At 43.2% G+C, this 21554-nt stretch overlaps 1 protein-coding gene across 1 annotated transcript in view; it reads right to left on the reverse strand.

Moving 5' to 3' along the window:
- LOC123750908 (glutamate receptor ionotropic, kainate 2-like) overlaps window positions 1–17751 on the reverse strand; it is a 285687-nt gene extending 267936 nt beyond the window's left edge. The window contains exon 1 of the mRNA XM_045733008.2: window positions 17690–17751. The gene's annotated coding sequence lies outside the window, so the exon portion shown is untranslated. The remainder of the gene's footprint in view (window positions 1–17689) is intronic.
- Between the last annotated feature and the right edge of the window lie 3803 nt (window positions 17752–21554).

A 21554-nucleotide genomic window follows, 5' to 3' on the forward strand; every position in this document is an offset into this window, starting at 1 on the left:
ATATTTGGAACTTAACAAATCCTCTTCTTGCGAAGGCACTGTCCTGGATCTCTCCGGCATCTATCCCCTTACTCTAACCCTTACTACAGGTTAGAGAGGGCGCCATCGGGAGAAGCAATCAAAGCCCCTCAGTCCCCCACCAGAGACACACACGAACCTACAACAGTAGAGGTAGCAGCAATACACAGGCCACTGTCCCGCTGCCCCATAGAGGACAGTAAGTAAGTAATTATCAAAGAAGGCACCAAGCCGGGAAGGCTATGTAGCACCACCCATAGAGGACAGCCCCTCAGGGACGGAGGCCCCAGGTGTCTTCCGGAGCCGCACCGGGGGAACTACATCCACACAATCCACCACTGCACCAGCGACCACCTCCCGTCTGGCAGACGCTTCCTCGTCCAGCGGGGATAACACGTCCTGACGGCGCACCACGTCACCACCAGGCTCCAAAACGTCTGCTATGATAGGGAAATGGAGGGCCGCCAAAAAAAGTCACCCCAGGCAAAGCCTCCACCTTCTTACCGAGATGACCTCTGCTCCGAGAACGCTCCTGCGGTGCCCTTTTGCGACGGGGAGGAGAAACCAGCGCCGCCATGAAGAATGGCCCCCCCCTAGACCACCAGAAGTACGTAACACATCCCTGGCAGCAAGAGCCCTACCGGCTGCGTCGACATCAGACAAGTGAGCACCAACACATGGGACAGACGAAACATCACTGCCGCCAGCCACAGGTCCTGGCACCACCGCCACCGAAGCACTCACCACAGCAGGGAAGTCACAAAGAACCAAATGCACGTCCGCAACGATCGTCTCCACAACACCCGGATCAGCCGGCACAATCACCACCAGGTCCACGAGCCCAACCGGCAATATAGGCTGAGCAGGAACAGACACATCAGCTGGTACAGCCGGCAGGGAAGTCGGCACAGTGCACATCAGAAGTCTCCAGGACCCCAGGCTCGACTCCACGCACACCAATGGGGGGAAAGGCACTCTCCTGAAAGAGGGATGGCCCTTCAACCTCCACAGCACAACACCCCGCCACCAGGTGGCCGGCTGCACCACACCGGAAACAAGTACTCGGCCGGTCCGAATAAAAGACCCGCATGATAAATCCGAAGAAGCAAACTCTTGATGGAATATCATGGGTAATATGCATGGCAAATGTCCGAACACCGAGACGCAAACCTACCAAACACCCAGAGCATAAACAATTTACCCGATGAGAGAAGACTGTACCAAAGCGTGCTAAGCAGGCACATAGCACACTCTCAGGTCTAAGGGAACCCCGTGGACACTGACATACATCGGCGGGATACACCGGTCAGAGACAGTAACAGAACCGGCTGAACCAGGCAGCTGGAGAGTACAGCCATTAAAGCCATCCACGAAGCGCCGGTATGAAGCAGACGAAGCAAATTTGACCACCACATGGCGATCTGACACTTTTTCCAGACTATAAAGATCCGCAAAGTCCACCTGGAAAACGTCCAGGAGCGCCACCTCCATGACTGTCCAATCCGTAGCCTCAGAAAACTCCAGCCCCACAGAGTCAACTTCCCGGATCGGGGGCTCCAGACAACGCCATACCGCCAGCCACCTCTCCGGTCAGCTGGTGCACCAACAGCGACCCACACACACCAGGCACCAGGTGACAACTGAGGATCATGGGCGCTGCAACTGCTTCCCCTGGCAGACAAACAGCGAATCCCTCTTCCTACTTATATAGTTGTTGTGATGTTTTCGGAGACAAACGTTGCTGGTTCAAAAACCGAACAATATATTGTATGTCGATAAGTACATTGAGCCATTTTTAAATTGTGAGAAAACAAGATGTGCCATGAGCAACCCACCTCTGGCTAAACACCTTCTTTTCCTAGTTAGTCAGACAGTTTATGCAGTTACTCCCAGATTTACCCAATTATGACATCGATTACCTGAAAAATCCCTCGTCGACTTTAATAATGTTTCATAAACAAAACTGTGCACATATTGTACCTTTGTTTCTCAAAAAGAGAGTGTAAGAATCTCAACACTCCTAAAATATGACAAATGCATTTATGTCAAAGATTATAATATTCATGAGAACACATACTGATATGATAATATGAAACAAGTTCATATTATATTCTCACATTGCGTTATAGTAAACTTTATCCACATAGAATCTTTGTTTCATTCCCTCATTCCGACGCCTCCGTTTAAGAAATGTTCTGAAGTAGCTGACATTATCACTTCCATAAAAAATACTCATTGCGAGACTTCATCGTGAATGTTTCTTGTGGGAATTACACTCCACGCCTCTTAGTATGTTTTGAATTGTTCACACTTCAAGGTTCAAATGTTTGTGTAGCAAATCTTTGTCATTGATATATTTTTTTCAGTTTGCTAGACATAACTAACAGAAATGTTGTCAAAGGGACTAAATATTAAGAATGGTTTCATACACTCTCAAATAGTAAGTGTATAAATATTGTCTTGGGAATAATTTGTCGCCAAGAGCAGCTGCGAACGTCTGGTTAGTGGGTAATGGTACATAAGAACGTCGACCGGTGTAGGTATTGGGCTTTGTAGCCCAAACTCGCCGTGGCTCATTTCTGTGAACAAAAGGTGTGTTCCCCTCTGGCACATGCTTCCTGAGAGTGCGAGGTTTAGTGTTGACGTTGCCATCCCTCTGCCAGCGGTGGATCCACCTGAAGACGGTGGTAACGCCTGTTTCTGTCTCCCTGGCGATGGCGTGGAGAGATTTGCCACCCATCCACATTCTCACAAACCTGGCCCGCTCTGCCACGGTTGTCATTTTTTTTGTCCGATGATGCTTCATTGATGCCCCTGCATGAAAAAAAACGAGCGATAATTCAGCACTACCTCGTTTTATGGACAGATTCTGCGCCGCATCGATATGATCAACACACGAAACAGTGCTTGCCAAGTTTTTATTTATTTAAGGCGATCCCTAAATTCATTCTTTTCATAGCTTTAAGACCAACGGGGTTCATATACACTGTTCTAATTGCATAAGTTAATAAATATATAGTTAATAAATATAATAAATATATAGTTAATAAATATCAATTTATTTAAGTAGATTTTTGGTTGTTTTATTCCATTAACGTTATCTTCAGACAAAATGTAAATCACAACGATGGGTACCGGGCTCGACAACTGATGACAGCGACTGAATATTGGAACTTGATCGATATGAACGCTTTCCAACTTGACATGAATATATTATTCACATCATATGTTTGTTTGTAAATAAGCTCTCAGTGTTTCCAGACAATGTTGAGAAAGTGCGAGTGGGGAAGGAATTTAGGCGCTCCACCTAAGCCCGCATTCCAGGTTTCCAAGGCATGGTGTAGAGCTGTGTGGTGGTGGTGAAAGCCCATTCGTTTCCAACACCACCACACAGCCGTACGCCAGGCCTTGGGAACCTGGAATGGGTCTTAAGTCGAGCGCCTAAAGTTTTGATTGTAAATCATTTATCCATTTATTTCACAATGTAATAGTATATGTAATATTACATGTAATAGCACAATGTAATGTACATGCAAAACATATGTATTAATTAGTAGGCCTTCCCGAGGCTGTCAGTAACAACCGTGTGATCCTTATATATAGGCTGCGGTAACTCGGAGTTTGAAAACCATTACTCAAAACCAGGGATGGCGAGCCTATGGCACTCATGTTCAGGGTGGCACCCAAGAAAATTTTGCTGGCTCATGACGTTCAATGCCGTCCCTTGATTCTTTAATCACTACTCATAATAAATAAATACATATATAAAGATCATCATTTCAGTCAAATGAAGCATGGGTGATTTTCTGTAAATCACAAGTGGTAAGAAACGTTCATGGATGTCCCACTTGAGACATCCATGAATGTCCAAGTTATAACAGCTAGATCGTCGTGAGAACATGTGATGGTGGAGAACAAGTTATTAATTGATTCGCAGGCCAATAATGATATCAGTATTTAGAATCATGACTCCACCCTAGCCTATGACCCGGGAATTATAACAGTTTCCCGCTCTGTTCACATTCTCTTGACCATTGTCTTCGAAGTAAACCTACACGTACATAGGAAAGATGAGAGTAAATTCGATTTTGCAGTTATTAAGAAGATTCATTTGTCATAAGGGAATGGAAAATGCATGGAAACGAGGACACGAATTTCCCCCAACAGAAGGCGACGTTAGAAATCTTCAGAACCAGGAGCCCAGGTTGTTGGCATGGTAACACTCAAGACGCCGTAGATCGGATCCATAACAGTGCAACTGAATTTCAAGATGTCTTGCAAGAAGGCGCTGCGACTGGCCCAAGCACACTGGCTCACTAACACTGGAGACCCAGTAAGAATAGCGCACTGCCACCCAGATCTTCTCACCTGTTGGCCTAATATTTCTATATTGATGCGGTATTATCAATCAGTTGTGCTGATGTACTGCAGCATGTGAGCCCAGGAACTGAGCTCGACGAACGGTATTCGTTGGGAATTTGCCACAGAAGCTGGGTGAAAAGGCCACTTCAACGGCCATGGAGGACATTCCCAATGCATGTCGTTTAACGCAAATTACGACATTTCAAAACGTGTGTTTATGCCGAGGAAGATACTCCAAGTGATGTACTACATACGAGGAAGGACGCCTCATCTTCAAGACTGCACCAAAGAGGTTATAAGAATCATGTGGAGTCGTCCTTTGGTCCCGCGACTTTCGACCTTGTGACGTTTTCTTGAAGGAGTGTTCAGGACCAAGCATCTGTGAGAAACTTGGATGACTTTCAAGACATAATGTGTATTACATGGGCTGATATGCATACCCATGGAGTTATGAACTTCAGCAGTACGACTATAACTGAACTCAAAGTTAACGGAATATAGCTCTGTTTAGTTAGAAATTATTAATTAGCAAAGGAACCAGTAGTCCCAGGCAACAAACAAATGATAAGCTAGCATCATAAGTAGACACTAGGCTTATTAAAGATTTGCTAATGACTAGAAACACAGTAAAATATAGTATATTAATGTTGGAAACAAACAGCTTAACAGCTAACAAGATAACAGCTAAGATATTGGTTCATGTAAAAACTCTTTCCATTTGTCTTAATGAGAGCACTGACGTTCAATCAGCCAGGCTTGCCATTATTACTCTAATGTACGGGTGGTGAATTATGTGAAGAACTTGTTGACATGTGTGGTTACCTGAATAACCCTATGGTTTACTGACTTCACAGGGGCTGCAATATGAAATTTCAACAAATTGTCTAATCGACAGGCTGACCTTTCAAAAACAGCTTTTGTGATAACTTAATGTGCACCCAGCATGATTGGTAAAGAAGCAGAATATGTAAATGTGTTGGCAAACGTCTATTGGACAGCTACTGTAGGCCTTCATTGTATCGTACACAAGGAGGCCTTGTGTGCAAAAACTGGTCTAAAGGTACTTGAGGAAAAGATGAAAATTGTAACTGAGATTATTATATATCTCTGGGTGCTGAACCCATCCTCCTGAAATTATAGTACTTATAATAAATATTGGGTTGAACGTATCAATATGTGGTGATGGGCCTCCAGTAAACCAGTTTTTGTTCTATTAATTATGTCGAGTGTGGAAAAACACAAAGGTGAAAACCAAACTTAAATAGTCCTTGGCATAATATAGTACGTTTATGTTCTATATTGGGCTTACGATATCGTGTATTATGCCTAAGATTAACAGGAGAGTTTAGGTTAGGTTTAGTTAGATCCTATATTTATCTTGCGGATATAACACTTATCTGTTTTGTCCGATATTAATAATACGAAAGTCAACTTTCCGGTGGTCAATCTCTACATATTGGAACTTTCGAACCAATAGTTACTGTAAGTACTCTCAGTTTAGGAGGACTGGCTAGGTGCTTATAAAAAACGACTATATAACAATATAACATATATTTATCGGCCTAGTAGCAAATCTGTCCTTCAACAATTGATCGTTGTGTTTGGATGAAATCCGTGTTTTTTTGTTTAGATGAGTGAAGAGAAATATTATTGTCAAGAATTATCTGACATTGTGTGGATTAGTCGATAGAATTTTTTCACAGATTTCTCCTTAAATTTAAATTACAAAAATACCAAATTATAGGGATATATCAAAACTCTTGATATTATATTGGATAACATAAAACCCGCTGATATGAAAATGACTATTTTTAAAGGTGATGTTAACAATAGCATTTTACATAATTTTCTTACCTAGAAAACATGTGCCAGATCTTGAAATTCATAAGAAAACAGATAATCTTAGGCATTATATAAAATTTTCCGTCATCAGTGATTTAACCCACTGATCAATTTTATTTATAAGTTACTAAATTCATGACAGTTGATGACATTGCCAAATTCGAAAAGTGTGCAGGAGCCGTAAGATTAGACAAACTTAATTTGAAAATATTGTTGAGGAGTATATTGGGTAATTTTGAGATGCAATTGATTAATTTTTAATCAATTACAAAGCAACTCTCTCTGAAGGCAAAATTTTTTCGACTTAATAGCTGAACTAAAAATATTGAAAGAGATCGGATAGTTGCTGGATCAATGTAGAAAATGAACTTTGAAACTCAGGAATTTCATTGCTGAAACTTTTGATTGAAAATTATTCTAAAGGTGATATTAACAGTATTTTTACATTTAATATCAAATGTACATTCAAATGAGTCATTATTTTTATAAATGAAGCTGGTCAGGTCTAATTGAAGGATCAGACACACTAGTGAAACTACCGCCCCACGCATAGCTCTTAAAACAACCAAATATATAGCCCGTATATAATAAGTCTGACATCATTGTTGCGGCTGCATCAGTCTGTGTGTGTAAAATCATTTAATTTCCTCTTATATTATCTTTTGTTTAATTATAAGGAAGGGAAGGGCCTTATCATGTGAAAACGCCAAGCCGTTACTACTATAAAGCACTCGGAAAAGATCAGGAAAAGATATGGGATGGGAAGGGAGGGAGGGAGGGAGGAATAGTGTCCAACCAACTTGGTCGGTCGGAAATTGAACGCAGACCTGCATGAAGCGAGACCGTCGCTCTACCGTCCCACCCAAAATATGAACCAAAATATCTATATTCGCATGTCTTGTTGCGCCCACGCCACGCTTCTGGGGCCTGGCTGCCTAAGAATTGAGAACGTGAGCTACGATAGTCAGGAAAAACTGTGTATAGTAAGCACAATCCGTGGATAGTATATACACATATACTGTCACCAGGACCCGAGTATAGTCAGCAGGCTCCGTACATAGTTAACAGGATCTGTATATTGTCAGCAGAACCCGTGTATAGCCACCAGGACCCATGGATTGCCAGCACGATTTATGTATAGTCAGTAGGATCAGTGTATAATCAGTAGAACCTGTGTATAGTCAACTGAACACGTGCATAGTTAGTAGGACCTGGGTATCTTTAGTATAACCCGTGTATAATCAGCAGGACTTGTTTATCTTTAGCAACACCCGTGTATAGTTAGTAGGATATGCGTATAGTCAGGATCCATATATAATCAGCAGGCGAGAATATTGTTTACTGTCTTCACTTGTTTGGTGTAGATAAAGATGAACCTATCAAGGAGGATGGTCATTGGTCTTCGAGAGCGTCAATATTGCAGTGTTTTTCCCTTCTTTAACCCACCCAAATTTTAGCGTTAGGGTCGAAAGCGTACACAAATGATGCATTGGGTGCACGGAAGGCTGCTTCGGTGAATCCCAAGATGTGAGCCAGATATTGATATCTGGCTCATTTACAGAAATAAAGTTGATAACTAAGGTTGACCAAACCACACACAATTGAAGAGACGACGACCTTTCGGTCCGTCCTGGAACCATTATCAAGTCGATTGTGATGAGACGAGGGAGGCAAGGGCATTAAGTAAGGCAAGAGAGAGGTGAGGAGATGGAAATCTTAGATGAAGGTAAGAGCTAGGTAAAAAGGTACGGAAGGTAAGGTGTAATAAAGGGTGTAATAATAGAAGTAAGAATGAAAACGTGAGAGAAAAAATAGAAAGAAAAAGAAAGAGACAAGGAAGGGTAGGCTTATGTTAGGTCACGTTCGAAGAAAGTTTAAAACATTTGAGAAAGGGAACTGGGAACTGTTTCATACTGTGAAAGGGAACTTGAAAGGTTGTACTTGAAACACGAATTAAAATGTAACCTCGTCAATAACAGGAGTTGAAATATGCCATATGTAATGAGAACTTGCTGAACATTTTATTGTGCGAGGAAGTTTCACGATGGCGCTCTTGTCAAATAATATAAATATGAAAATCTTGGGAGATACCTTCACAGTGAAGACACCTGGCCTCTTGATAAATTAATACACAACCTTGTAGTGTGAAGTTGGAGAAGTTTACATGGGAACAGGAATTAGTAAAGTGTTCACATAGACGGAACCTAAATAGGAATTTTTTTCATGTAATGTGTAATCCACTTTACTAGTAAAATTGCAAATCAGAATATCAAAAACAGGTTCGATTAATTCATTCTTATTGTATAGTATGAATGTGAAATTCGAATGGCTTATAGAAGACGTAATTTTGAAAAACAAAAAATATATTACTGAGCTTCTTAAGGGAGTTAGAACAAACCTTAGGCCAAGATGAACAGTAATATGTGATAACAAAAAATGGCCAGCTTCGAGTTCCGAAATATTTTTTTATACATTGATGCACAATATAGGTCATGACTCAATATGAGGACGACTCTCCTGCAAATATAATTGAACCTATACCAAATGGGCAAAATATCCCTGAGTAACGTTATTTCAACTTTGAATTAGCGTTACTCTTAAAAACTGTGCCCACTGATTAGCTAGTATGGATCTAACAGTGAAACAGATAGATTATAATTCTAACATGACTTGTCCTAGGTCTAAATAAGCAGTCAAAGACATAACATATGTATTCGAAGGACTAATTGTGTACATATTTGTGCAATACTTATCCATGGATAAATAACGATTAATTGTTGCCTTCTCTCTCGAGAACAAAACAACTAGATTGGTAAAAGAATATTTTGTTTGAATAGAAGATTAGTTTACCAGTAGAGGAATAGTATAACAATAGTGTAACAGTAGAAGGGTAGTATAAAAGTAGAAGAGTATTATATCAGTAGAAGACTAATATAGCTGTAGAAGAGTAGTATGACAGTAGAAGAGAAGAATAATAGTAGAGGAGTAAAATAACAGTAGAAGAGTAGAATAACGGTAGAAGAGTAGAATAACAGTAGAAGAGTAGAATAACAGTAGAAGAGTAGAATAACAGTAGAGGAGTAGAATGACGATAGAAGAGTAGTATGACAGTAGAATAGTAGTATAACAGTAGAATAGTAGTAAACAATAGAAGAGTAGTATAACAGTAGAAGTTATAGAAGTAGTATAACAGTAGTATAACAATAGAAGAGTAGTATAACAGTAAAATAGTAGTATAACAGTTGAAGAGTGAGTAAATTTCTCTAAATATTTTTTTTTTTTAAATTTGGAAGGTTTTTACATGTTTTAGTTACATTAGTTAACAAATTAATATATATCTGATTGCTCAACCGTTGTAGTTAAATATAAACAATATCAGATATGTTGTATATTAGTTTCTTGGTAAACCATTCTGGGATATTTTACGAAAATTTAATATAATAGTCAAGCACAGGGGAAAATGAATTAAAATTCTATTTAACAAACAAGATACTGTGTATCACATGGTGAGTCAGGATATGTATACACCTGGAGGTTGATAGGCCTTAAACCCACAATAGTAGTTTACCGACCAGCCAGCAAGTGCGGTGTTCCCCTTCTTCTTCTTGAGGTTATCTTGAGATGATTTCGGGGCTTTAGTGTCCCCGCGGCTCGGTCCTCAACCAGGCCTCCACCCCCAGGAAGCAGCCTGTGACAACTGACTAACACCCAGGTACCTATTTTATTGTTAGATAAGAGGGGCATAGGGTGAAAGAAACTCTGCCTATTGTTTCTCGCCGTCGCCCGGGATCGAGCCCGGGACCACAGGATCACAATTCCAGCGTACTGTCCGCTCGGCCGACCGGCTCCGATGCCGGCTCGGACAGTATGCTGTCCGGCTCTGCCGACCAACCCTGACAATAATTCCAATACTCACAGTGTATGTACACCTAAAAGCAGGGTATATTTACTAGAAATTACTGTTTTTTGAAGTTTATTGGACAGACAATGATTGAGATGTGTCAAACGTTTGGACGGAAATACTCTTTGCTAAGGATCCTTGTACGGTAAAGTTTCCAGAATATGATGGTCACGATAGAGCATTTTAAAGAAATATAGAGCCAACAGACTACTGTACTTAAAAGGATTTCGTGTGAGTTTTCCAAAGAATTAAAGAGAATATCGTGTGAGTTATCCAAAGAATTAAAGAGAATATCGTGTGAGTTATCCAAAGAATTACCGAGAATATCGTGTGAGTTATCTAAAGAATTAACGAGAATATCGTGTGAGTTATCCAAAGAATTAACGAGAATATCGTGTGAGTTATCCAAAGAATTAACGAGAATATCGTGTGAGTTATCCAAAGAATTAACGAGAATATCCTGTGAGTTATCCAAAGAATTAACGAGAATATCGTGTGAGTTATCCAAAGAATTAACGAGAATATCCTGTGAGTTATCCAAAGAATTAACGAGAATATCGTGTGAGTTATCCAAAGAATTAACGAGAATATCGGGTGAGTTATCCAAATAATTAATGATAATTATTCCCGAACATTCAGTGGCATAAAAGATCAAGTTGGGAATGATGTTGATGTCCAGACTAGGAGAGAACATTCCGTCATGATGACGTGGGAATCATAAGAGCATAATAAAATATTCTAATGCAATTAGTAGAATAATACAGAACGTAAGATAATTATCACAATAAATCGTTAATCCAGTACAACTAAATGATACTTGGAAAGGATATGAGGACAGAATAGGAGCTTGGATTAAGGGGGTCGAAATTAAGAAACACTGTCCAATCACGTGAGACCGGTGACCAAAAGCCGAGCTTTACAGAAGTAAGTATGAAGTAGATTAATTGAGTGGTTTATCATATTTACTCCTAGTGAATAGATTTGAGTAATAATAGTTTCTTTTATTTCTCATTTTAACATCATGTACGAAGAGTCACAATAACGTTGCTGAAGATATGAAGACCGAAACTCACATTAGATGATGGAAAAACAACGACATTTCAATCCGTCCTGGACCATCACCATGTCGTGTGTGTGTGTTTGTGTGGAAGAGAGGAACGAGCGAGCGAATGAAGAAAAGAGAGTGAAATGAGGCATAGGTAAGATAAGAAGTTAATTTCTAGAAGAAGGGTCATGCGAAAGGCAAGATGGGAAGAATGGTACGAACGGGAGGAATAATAATGGGAAGAAGGAAGAATGGGAAGAGGTAAAAATAATTGGGGATTGAATGAAAAAGAAAAGGAGGTAAGGAAATGGGGGTATCCTTAAGTCAAGTCACGTTAGTTAGAAAAGTTAGAGCATTTAAATATGCACTGTGAAAGGAAAGAGTCAACAGCATCAAAACCAGAACTTAGGATCATGGGTATGTTGTGTATTAGAGCCGATTCTACAAGATGGCGTCTGTGAAGTGTAGAGGCAGGAACAATTATTTTAGAAGAACAATCTAAAGGAAGATTAGTGTCCCTAACATGGCAGAAGAGAGCAGTGTTTGTGTCTGCAGACTTAACACTTCTCTTGTGTTCCTTAAGTCTGTTATTTAGTTAATGGCCGATGGAGAAACGACCGAAACAAAGTCATTTCTCCATCTTCTGATGTGTGGTTTGGTCATCGTAACATCATGTATTCCAGAACTACACATAGAGTAATTGTAATTGTAAAAAGTTGTCATGAACAAGGTGTGGGTTACTAAATGTCCTAGTATACTAAGTGTACTAAGTGTTTATTCATTGTCTATACAAAATATACTGCAATACTATAAGTAGTAAATATCGGTATTTAAAATTTTTTTCAATACAAGATGTTAAATGCATTGAACCACATTGAACTGTATCATCCATACAGGGATTAAAACATATTTGGTGAGGTAAACTCTGATATCGTCACTTTACACTTGAAAGTGTAAAGTGACAGCGTGTACCCTCTGTACACGCTGTTATCACTACACACGACCCTCACTACACCCGACCCTCACTAAACACGACCCTCACTACACCCGACCCTCACTAAACACGACCTTCACTACACACGACCATCACTACACACGACCCTCACTACACACGACCCTCACTGCACACGACCTTCACTACACACGACCCTCACTAAACACGACCCTCACTTCACACGACCCTCACTACACACGACCCTCACTACACAAAGGGAAGGTGAGAATGTTACATTGGAAGGAAATGCCTCTGTACCTGAAACATTTGCGGACATACTGAAAAAGAGCTCAGAAGCAATGGCCACAGTGAGGGAAGTAGCCAATCAAGCTGCTACTTCACAGGAAGCAGCAAGGTGCCACACTCAGCTGCTGGAGAGAAAAAGATCAGTGGTAGTTGTAGGCATCAAAGAACAGGAAGGATCCAACAGGCAAGAATGGAATAGCAAGGATAGAGAGGCAATACCTGGGCTACTGAAGGGGTTACAGATGGAAGGGGCTGAACAAAACATTGAGAAGGTTTTCAGGTTGGGCTGGTACAACAAGGACAGAAACCGATTTGTGAAGGTGGTGTTTACAAACGAAACCACGAAGGAGGATATTCTCGAAAGAAAGAGTTGTCTGCAGCATGTGGAGGGATACAAAAAAGTATTCCTGCAGAGGGACAGGACGAAGGAGGTGAGAGCCAGGGCAGCAGAGGCAAGGAGGAAGCGTAGGGAGAGAGGAGCAAACCAGGAAATCACAGCCTCCATCATAACAGTCCCAGAGACAAGAGGGGAACCCAAGACGAGCATCCCAGCCACACCAGAGGGGAGGGCAACACCACCACCCCCCTCTGCATAGAAACCCTCCCTTCCCCTCACCCTACCTGCCCCCACCCAAAACCACCCCATTCTGACCCTGTCACCCCTTCCCCATTCCCGTCATGTCCCCCCTCCCACCTTTCCCCCCCTGTTTCCCCTCCCCCTTCATCCCATACCCTACCTATTCCACCTCCCCCCTCACCCAGTATCCTCCATGTCCCCCCTATCTCCTTAACCCACACCCTACCTGTTCCCCCTTCCCTTAAACCCCCACCCCCCACCCCAAAATCCTCTGAGACCCTGCAAACCACCTCACAGATCTTCTCACCCACGGAACAGCTTCCCACACAAGCAGAATGCTTGCCAAGAAAGTGACAAGAAAATGATCAGAAGTGAGCTTCAAGGCAATGTACACTAACATAGATGGGATTACAAATAAAACAAGTGAACTCGGAGAATGGGCACTAGAAGAAAACCCAGACATAATAGAACTCACAGAAACAAAACTAACGAAAACTATAACAAACGCAGTGTTTCCACAGGGCTACTATGTAGTGAGGAAAGAGAGAGAAGGGAGAAGAGGAGGTGGTGTAGCTTTGCTAGTAAGAGAAGGCTGGAGTCTCAAAGAGATGGTAATTCAGAACAGTGAAGGTTTCAATGACTACATATCAGGCACCATAGCAACTAGAAGACAGAAAATTATAGTAGTAGTCATATATAACTCCCCATCGAATGACAGAAGACCCAGACAGGAATATGATAGAAACAACTTGGCCACCATCAATATAATGGAGAAAGCAGCTTCTGTGGCTAGCAGGAACGGATCCAGACTACTAATCATGGGAAACTTCAACCATGGGAAGATAGATTGGGGGAACAGAGACCCACATGGAGGCCCAGACACATGGAGAGCTAAGTTGCTGGATGTGGCAACAAGAAACTTTTAAAGTCAACACGTCAAGGGACTGAAAGAATGAGAGGAGGGGATGAACCAGCCTTGCTTGATCTGATATTTACCCTAAATGAGTCGGATATAAGGGAAGTTAAGTTGGAAGCCCCCTTGGGAATGAGTGATCATATTGTATTGAGCTTTGAGTACCTGGTTGAGCTAGGAATTATCACTCCAACAAAGAACTGGGAAACAAAGGGTTGGCGTACCGAAAGGGAAACTATGAGGAGATGAATAAATTCCTATGGGATATACATTGGGACACAGAACTCGAAACCAAGTCCGTACAAGACATGATGGACTATGTCACCCAAAAATGTCAGGAGGCTGTAAGCAGGTTTGTAACAGTCCGACAGGAAAAAACAAAGAAGCAAAGGAAAAATCCGTGGTTTAATAGGAATTGTATGAAAACAAAGGAGCTGAACAAAAGGGCATGGAGGAACTTCCGTAATAACAGAACACCAGAAAGTAGAGAGAGATACCAGAGAACCAGGAACGAGTATGTTAGTGTGAGAAGAGCAGCTGAGAAAAGGTATGAAAATGATATAGCTAATAAAGCCAAGGCCGAACCAAAGCTACTACAAACCTTAGGGTGGGCGAGGAAAGGTACACAGAGAATGACAAAGAGGTGTGTGAAGAACTCAACAAAAGGTTCCAGGAGGTCTTTACAATAGAACAGGGAGATGTAACGGCGCTAGGAGATGTGGCAGCAAACCAGGTGACCTTGGAAAGGTTCGAAATTACAAGAGATGAGGTCAAGATGCGCCTATTGGAGCTGGATGTGAGAAAAGCTGTTGGGCCGGACGGAATCTCACCATGGGTATTGAAAGAGTGTGCAGGAGCACTTTGCTTGCCACTCTCCATAGTGTATAGTAGGTCACTGGAAACGGGAAACCTACCAGAAATATGGAAGACTGCTAATGTAGTACCAATATACAAAAAGGGTGACAGACAAGAGGCACTGAACTACAGGCCAGTGTCCTTAACTTGTATACCATGCAAGGTGATGGAGAAGATTGTGAGAAAAAACCTAGTAACACATCTGGAGAGAAGAGACTTCGTGACAAATCGCAAACAAAGGTTCAGGGAGGGTAAACCTTGCCTGACTGGCTTAATAGAATTCTACGACCAGGTGACAAAGATTAAGCAAGAAAGAGAAGGCTAGGCGGACTGCATTTTCTTGGAATGTCGGAAAGCCTTTGACACAGTGCCGCATAAGAGGCTGGTACATAAGCTGGAGAGACAGGCAGGTGTAGCTGGTAAGGTGCTCCAGTGGATAAGGGAGTACCTAAGTAATAGAAAGCAGAGAGTTACGGTGAGGGGTGAGACCCCGGATTGGTGTGAAGTCACCAGTGGAGTCCCACAGGGCTCTGTACTCGGTCCTATCTTGTTTCTTATATGTGTAAATGGTCTCCCAGGGGGTATAGATTCATTTCTCTCGATGTTTCCTGACGATGCCAAAATTATGAGAAGAATTAAGACAGAGGAGGACTGCTTGAGGCTTCAACAAGACCTAGACAAGCTGAAGGAATGGTCGAACAAATGGTTGATAGAGTTTAACCCAAGCAAATGCAATAAAATGAAGATAGGTGTAGGGAGCAGGAGGAGAGATACTAGGTATCATCTGGGAGATGAAATTCTTCAAGAATGAGAGAGAGAAAAAGACTTGGGGGTTGACATCACGCCAGACCTGTCCCCTGCTGCCTATATCAAGAGGATAACATCAGCGGCATATGCCAGGCTGGCCAACATAAGAACGGAATTCAGAAACATGTGTAAGGAATCGTTCAGAACTTTGTATACCATATATGTCAGGCCAATCCTGGAGTATGTAGCCCCAGCATGGAGTCCATATCTAGTCAAGGATAAGACTAAACTGGTAAAGGTTCAAAGGTTTGCCACCAGACTAGTACCCGAGATCAGAGGTATGAGCTACGAGGAGAGACTACATGAATTAAACCTCACTTTCCTGGAAGACAGAAGAGTTAAGGGGGACATGATCACCACATTCAAGATTCTCAAGGGAATTCATAGGGTAGATAAAGACAGGCTATTTAACACAAGGGGCACACTCACCAGGGGACACAGGTGGAAACTGAGTGCCCAAATGAGCCACTGAGATATTAGAAAGAACTTTTTTAGTGTCAGAGTGGTTGACAAATGGAATGCATTAGGCAGTGATGTGGTAGAGGTTGACTCCATACAGTTTCAAGTGTAGATATGATAGAGCCCAATAGGCTCTAGAACTTGTATACCTGTTGATTGACGGTTGAGAGGCGGGATCTATGAGCCAGAACTCAACCCCCGCAAGCTACACACCACACTCACTACATACGACCCTCATTACACACGACCCTCACTACATACGACCCTCATTACACACGACCCTCATTACACACGACCCTCACTACACACGACCCTCACTACATACGACCTTCACTACATACGACCTTCACTACACACGACCCTCATTACACACGACCCTCATTACACACGACCCTCACTACTCACGACCCTCACTACATACGACCTTCACTACACACGACCCTCACTACACATGACCCTCACTACACACGACCCTCACTACACACGACCCTCACTACACACGACCCTCACTACACACGACCCTCACTACACACGACCCTCACTACACATGACCCTCACTACACACGACCCTCACTACACATGACCCTCACTACACACGACCCTCACTACATACGACCTTCACTACATACGACCTTCACTACACACGACCCTCATTACACACGACCCTCATTACACACGACCCTCACTACACACGACCCTCACTACATACGACCTTCACTACATACGACCTTCACTACACACGACCCTCATTACACACGACCCTCATTACACACGACCCTCACTACACACGACCCTCACTACACACGACCCTCACTACACATGACCCTCACTACACACGACCCTCACTACACACGACCCTCACTACACACGACCCTCACTACACACGACCCTCACTACACACGACCCTCACTACACACGACCCTCACTACACACGACCCTCACTACACATGACCCTCACTACACATGACCCTCATTACACACGACCCTCACTACATACGACCTTCACTACACACGACCCTCATTACACACGACCCTCATTACACACGACCCTCACTACACACGACCCTCACTACATACGACCTTCACTACATACGACCTTCACTACACACGACCCTCATTACACACGACCCTCATTACACACGACCCTCACTACACACGACCCTCACTACACACGACCCTCACTACACACGACCCTCACTACACACGACCCTCACTACACATGACCCTCACTACACATGACCCTCACTACACACGACCCTCACTACACACGACCCTCACTACACACGACCCTCACTACACACGACCCTCACTACACACGACCCTCACTACACACGACCCTCACTACACACGACTAGAAAAGACTTTCCCTGTATCAAATACTTGTGATGATCTCACTATTAGAAACAAATAACATTCTCTTCAAAGACTTTCGACCTACAGGACCATTACTACATGTGTACTACAGAAGGCTCACTACACACGGTCTTCACTAAACAAGGAGTGTAAACGCTGATGATTAATCTAATCACAGCCTCGACACCTTCAATGGTGCAGTAGTGATCTTCCCATCTCATGTCGTCCCTTCAGGGGCGCCCCAGGTTCATGAGCAATTTTAATCCGCACTTAGTGAAATATTAACATGTGTTATAAAATGGAAGAAGTTGGCTTACTCTAGGCAAGATGAACTGCTGTAAGGATGTGCTGTCTCGACGAGGATTCACGGAGAAGTGTGACTCGCGAGGCAGTGTCGCTGGTTTTTATAGCAAAGCGCCGACAAATCTCGGCTATTGATTGGCTGAACGCTGTATCAACAAATGGTTTGATTCGATGATTTAATATTTTCTCATATATTCCAACTTGTACATTCCCCCTTGGTTATCTTGTGGCCCAACCACTTCGGCTGGACGGTAAAGCGACGGTCTCACTTCAAGTAGGTCTGCATTAAATCCCCGACAGTCAAAGTGGTTGGTGACCATACTTTCCATCCGTCTCATGCCAAATTCTTATCCTGATCCATTTCAAGTGATTTATATAGTAAATATGGCTTGGCGCTTTTCCTCATAATTCCCTTCCCTTCTGGGACTCACACTAACTCCAGCATGAAAGAATTGCAAAAGATATGATGGTTGAGACTTGTAAAGGAGATTGTGGCAATGTGGGGGCTGGTGACGGTGGTACTGGCAGTGTTGGGGCTGGTGACGGTGGTACTGGCAGTGTTCGGGCTGGTGACGGTGGTACTGGCAGTGTTGGGGCTGGTAACGCTGGTACTGGCAGTGTGGGGGCTGGTGACGGTGGTACTGGCAGTGTTAGGGCTGGTGACGCTGGTACTGGCAGTGTGGGGGCTGGTGACGGTGGTACTGGCAGTGTGGGGGCTGGTGACGCTGGTACTGGCCGTGTGGGTGCTGGTGACGGTGGTACTGGCAGTGTGGGGGCTGGTGACGCTGGTACTGGCCGTGTGGGTGCTGGTGACGATGGTACTGGCAGTGTGGGGGCTGGTGACGGTGGTACTGGCAGTGTTGGGGCTGGTGACGCTGGTACTGGCAGTGTGGGGGCTGGTGACGCTGGTACTGGCAGTGTGGGGGCTGGTGACGCTGGTACTGGCCGTGTGGGTGCTGGTGACGCTGGTACTGGCAGTGTGGGGGCTGGTGACGGTGATACTGGCAGTGTGGGGTGCTGGTGACGTGGTACTGGCAGTGCGGGGTGCTAGTGACGGTGGTACTGACAGTGTGGGGCTGGTGATAGTGGTACTGGCAGTGTGGTGGCTGGTGACGGTGGTACTGACAGTGTGGGGGCAGGTGACGATGGTACTGGCAGTGTGGGGGCTGGTGACGGTGGTACCGACAGTATTGGGGGCTGGTGACGGTGGTACTGGCAGTATGGGGGCTGGTGACGGTGGTACTGACAGTGTGGGATTGGTGATGGTAGTACTGACAGTGTGAGGGCTGGTGATGGTGGTACTGACAGTGTGGTGGCTGGTGACGGTGGTACTGGCAGTGTGGGGGCTGGTGACGGTGGTACCGACAGTGTAGGGCGCTGATGACGGTGGTACTTGCAGTGTGAGGGGCTGGTGACGGTGGTACTGACATGGGGGGGAGCTGGTGGCGGTGGTACTGACAGTGTGAGTAGTGGAAAGTAGGCCTACTCGCTGCAATTTTGTTTTTTTGAGCTGCAGCGAGATTTAAAATTTTAATTTTTAAATTTTGCCCCGAGGGGCGAGTTTATTGGGCAGCCCCACTCATCTTGTGAGTGAACATACCGCCATAGCAGCATGTACAACACTCCCCAATAGGAAGAAAACCCGCTGGGTTGTTCATCCTGTCACTTGTACTCAGACACAGCTGGGACTTGCTTAACTGTCTCAAGTGAACAGCTCCTCAAACAAGAAGATTAACATCTATCAACCCTTAAAAGTTTACGTTATCTTGCGGGCGCAAAATGGGGGAATCTTTTAAGAACAGTATCAATATTTGACAAACAGTGTTTTCTTAACTCAAACAATGTTTGGTTTATTATTCTACACATAGTTCTGATTTCTCTCAGGTGTTCACATTCACGTAGATAGTTTTCAAGGCGGTGTCCATCACTCTCTCCACAGATTCTACAACTTCGCTGATCAACTGTTGTTTCCATTCCATATCTACATGGATATTTGTATCCAAGACGGATTCTCGCTATTACTGATTCTCTCCCTCGTCCTCCTCCTCTTCGGCCATAATGACTAGGATTGCCAGCTTCAACCATGTTGTACCATCGTACAGGTTCACTGGTTTGTGCTTCTATCCTCCTTTCCTCAGTTACCTTGTCACGGTGATGTTGCCTGACAATACCTCTAATTTGTAGTAGACTCTTGGGTATGAAGTATTCAGTATGGTCTCCTTCAGCCTCTTCAGCAGCCAGCACATCTGCTCGTTCATTCCCACATATTCCAACATGGGAGAGAATCCACAGAAACTTGATGACTCTTCCCTGATTGGTAAGTACTCTCACAGCTCTCTTAATTTCAGCGACTATTGCAAGATTTTCTGCCCGATTTTTACTTAGGCTTTGCAGTGCTACTTTTGAATCGGTGCAAATCACTGCACCATTAGTGTTCCGTTCAAGAAACCTTAACGCCATAACAATCGTAGTTAGCTCTGCTTGCGTTGAAGAGGCATAGTTCTCAATACGCGCTTTTTCTTCATTTCTGCGTTGGAAAGTATTATCCTTGATTACCGTGTATGCTACACCAGCCCTTCCATTGACAGGATTAGATGACCCGTCAGTGTAGATTTGATCTAGTTCATCTCCGGCTTCTTTATAAATTTCCTCGAGATACTTGTGCCTCATTTCTTGTGCTATCATGTTGGATTTTTTCATTGCCATTTCATTGATGATAATCTTGCATGAGTTATCCTTCCAGGGAGGTAACCTTTCTACAGGCAGGAGCTCACGGGCTTGCTAAAGCAGGTGAAGCTCTTCGAGATAGCAGACTGATCTGTGATGCCATTTTTTGCTTCTCCTGTTTCCCCCGGAAAGTAGCACAGAGATCAGTTTTTTCTTAGCAATATCATTGTAATGGGGATCTCTGGCTATCCTAATTGCAAGCTTAGCATTCAGCTCCTTAATTGCAGCGAGATGGCCTCAATTGTTTTTCGTTGCCCCGGTTGACTGCAGCCTCATGTTTTTTTCGTTACGCTAGTGGTATTAAACGACATCGTTATGGCCTCATGCGTTTTCATTACCCCAGTGGGATTAAACGGCTTCGCTATGGCCTCATGTGCTTTCGTTACCCCCCAGTGACCCTGAAACCGAATGTACAATAACGTCATTCCTAGTCTATTTTAAATCTCCTATTTACTTCCAATCTATGTTAACTAGAACATCAACTGACGTCATTAGATGAACTACAGTAGGTCTATTCCCAATTAATATCCCCCTTTCTTCTCCATTTATACACATCAACTATGTAACTCCATTAATATTCAGAAGGCCCTATTTATCCCCCTTACTTATCTGGAAGCATTATATTCAGTGCCCGGCCACGGATCGTTTATTGGTCATAAGAATGAATGAAACCCACCATCAACCATTTGCACGTAGCAAGGGGAAAGCAACACAGAGTATGAACTATCATGTATTGCAGCGTTCACCCCTGTTACCCAACCAGTATTTACCCAGGTCATTTTTTTCTAAATCTAAAAACTTATCCAACTGATACCCACTGTTTCGTGTTATGTCTCGTGTTGATGCTTTTAATAGGCTATTAATATCCCCCTTTGTCATGTTCCATTCACCTCTATCATGTCGCCCCTACTTCTTTTTCGCCTTTCTAGAGAATGTAATTTAAGCTTTGACAATCTTTCTTCAAGGATCATTTATTTAGCATAGGGCTAATAAAAATGAAAACCTACTATCAGTCATTTGTATGAAAACAGTAAAAAAAACAGTAAAAAATATGCAAAATACAGAATCTGCACAATTAATACACAACTTGCACAAGTATAATAATTGTGCTATTTGCACAGTTACAATCACAACCAACTAAATAAAACACTA

The sequence above is a fragment of the Procambarus clarkii genome, chromosome 4 (assembly GCF_040958095.1).
Source record: "Procambarus clarkii isolate CNS0578487 chromosome 4, FALCON_Pclarkii_2.0, whole genome shotgun sequence".
NCBI lineage: Eukaryota > Metazoa > Arthropoda > Malacostraca > Decapoda > Cambaridae > Procambarus > Procambarus clarkii.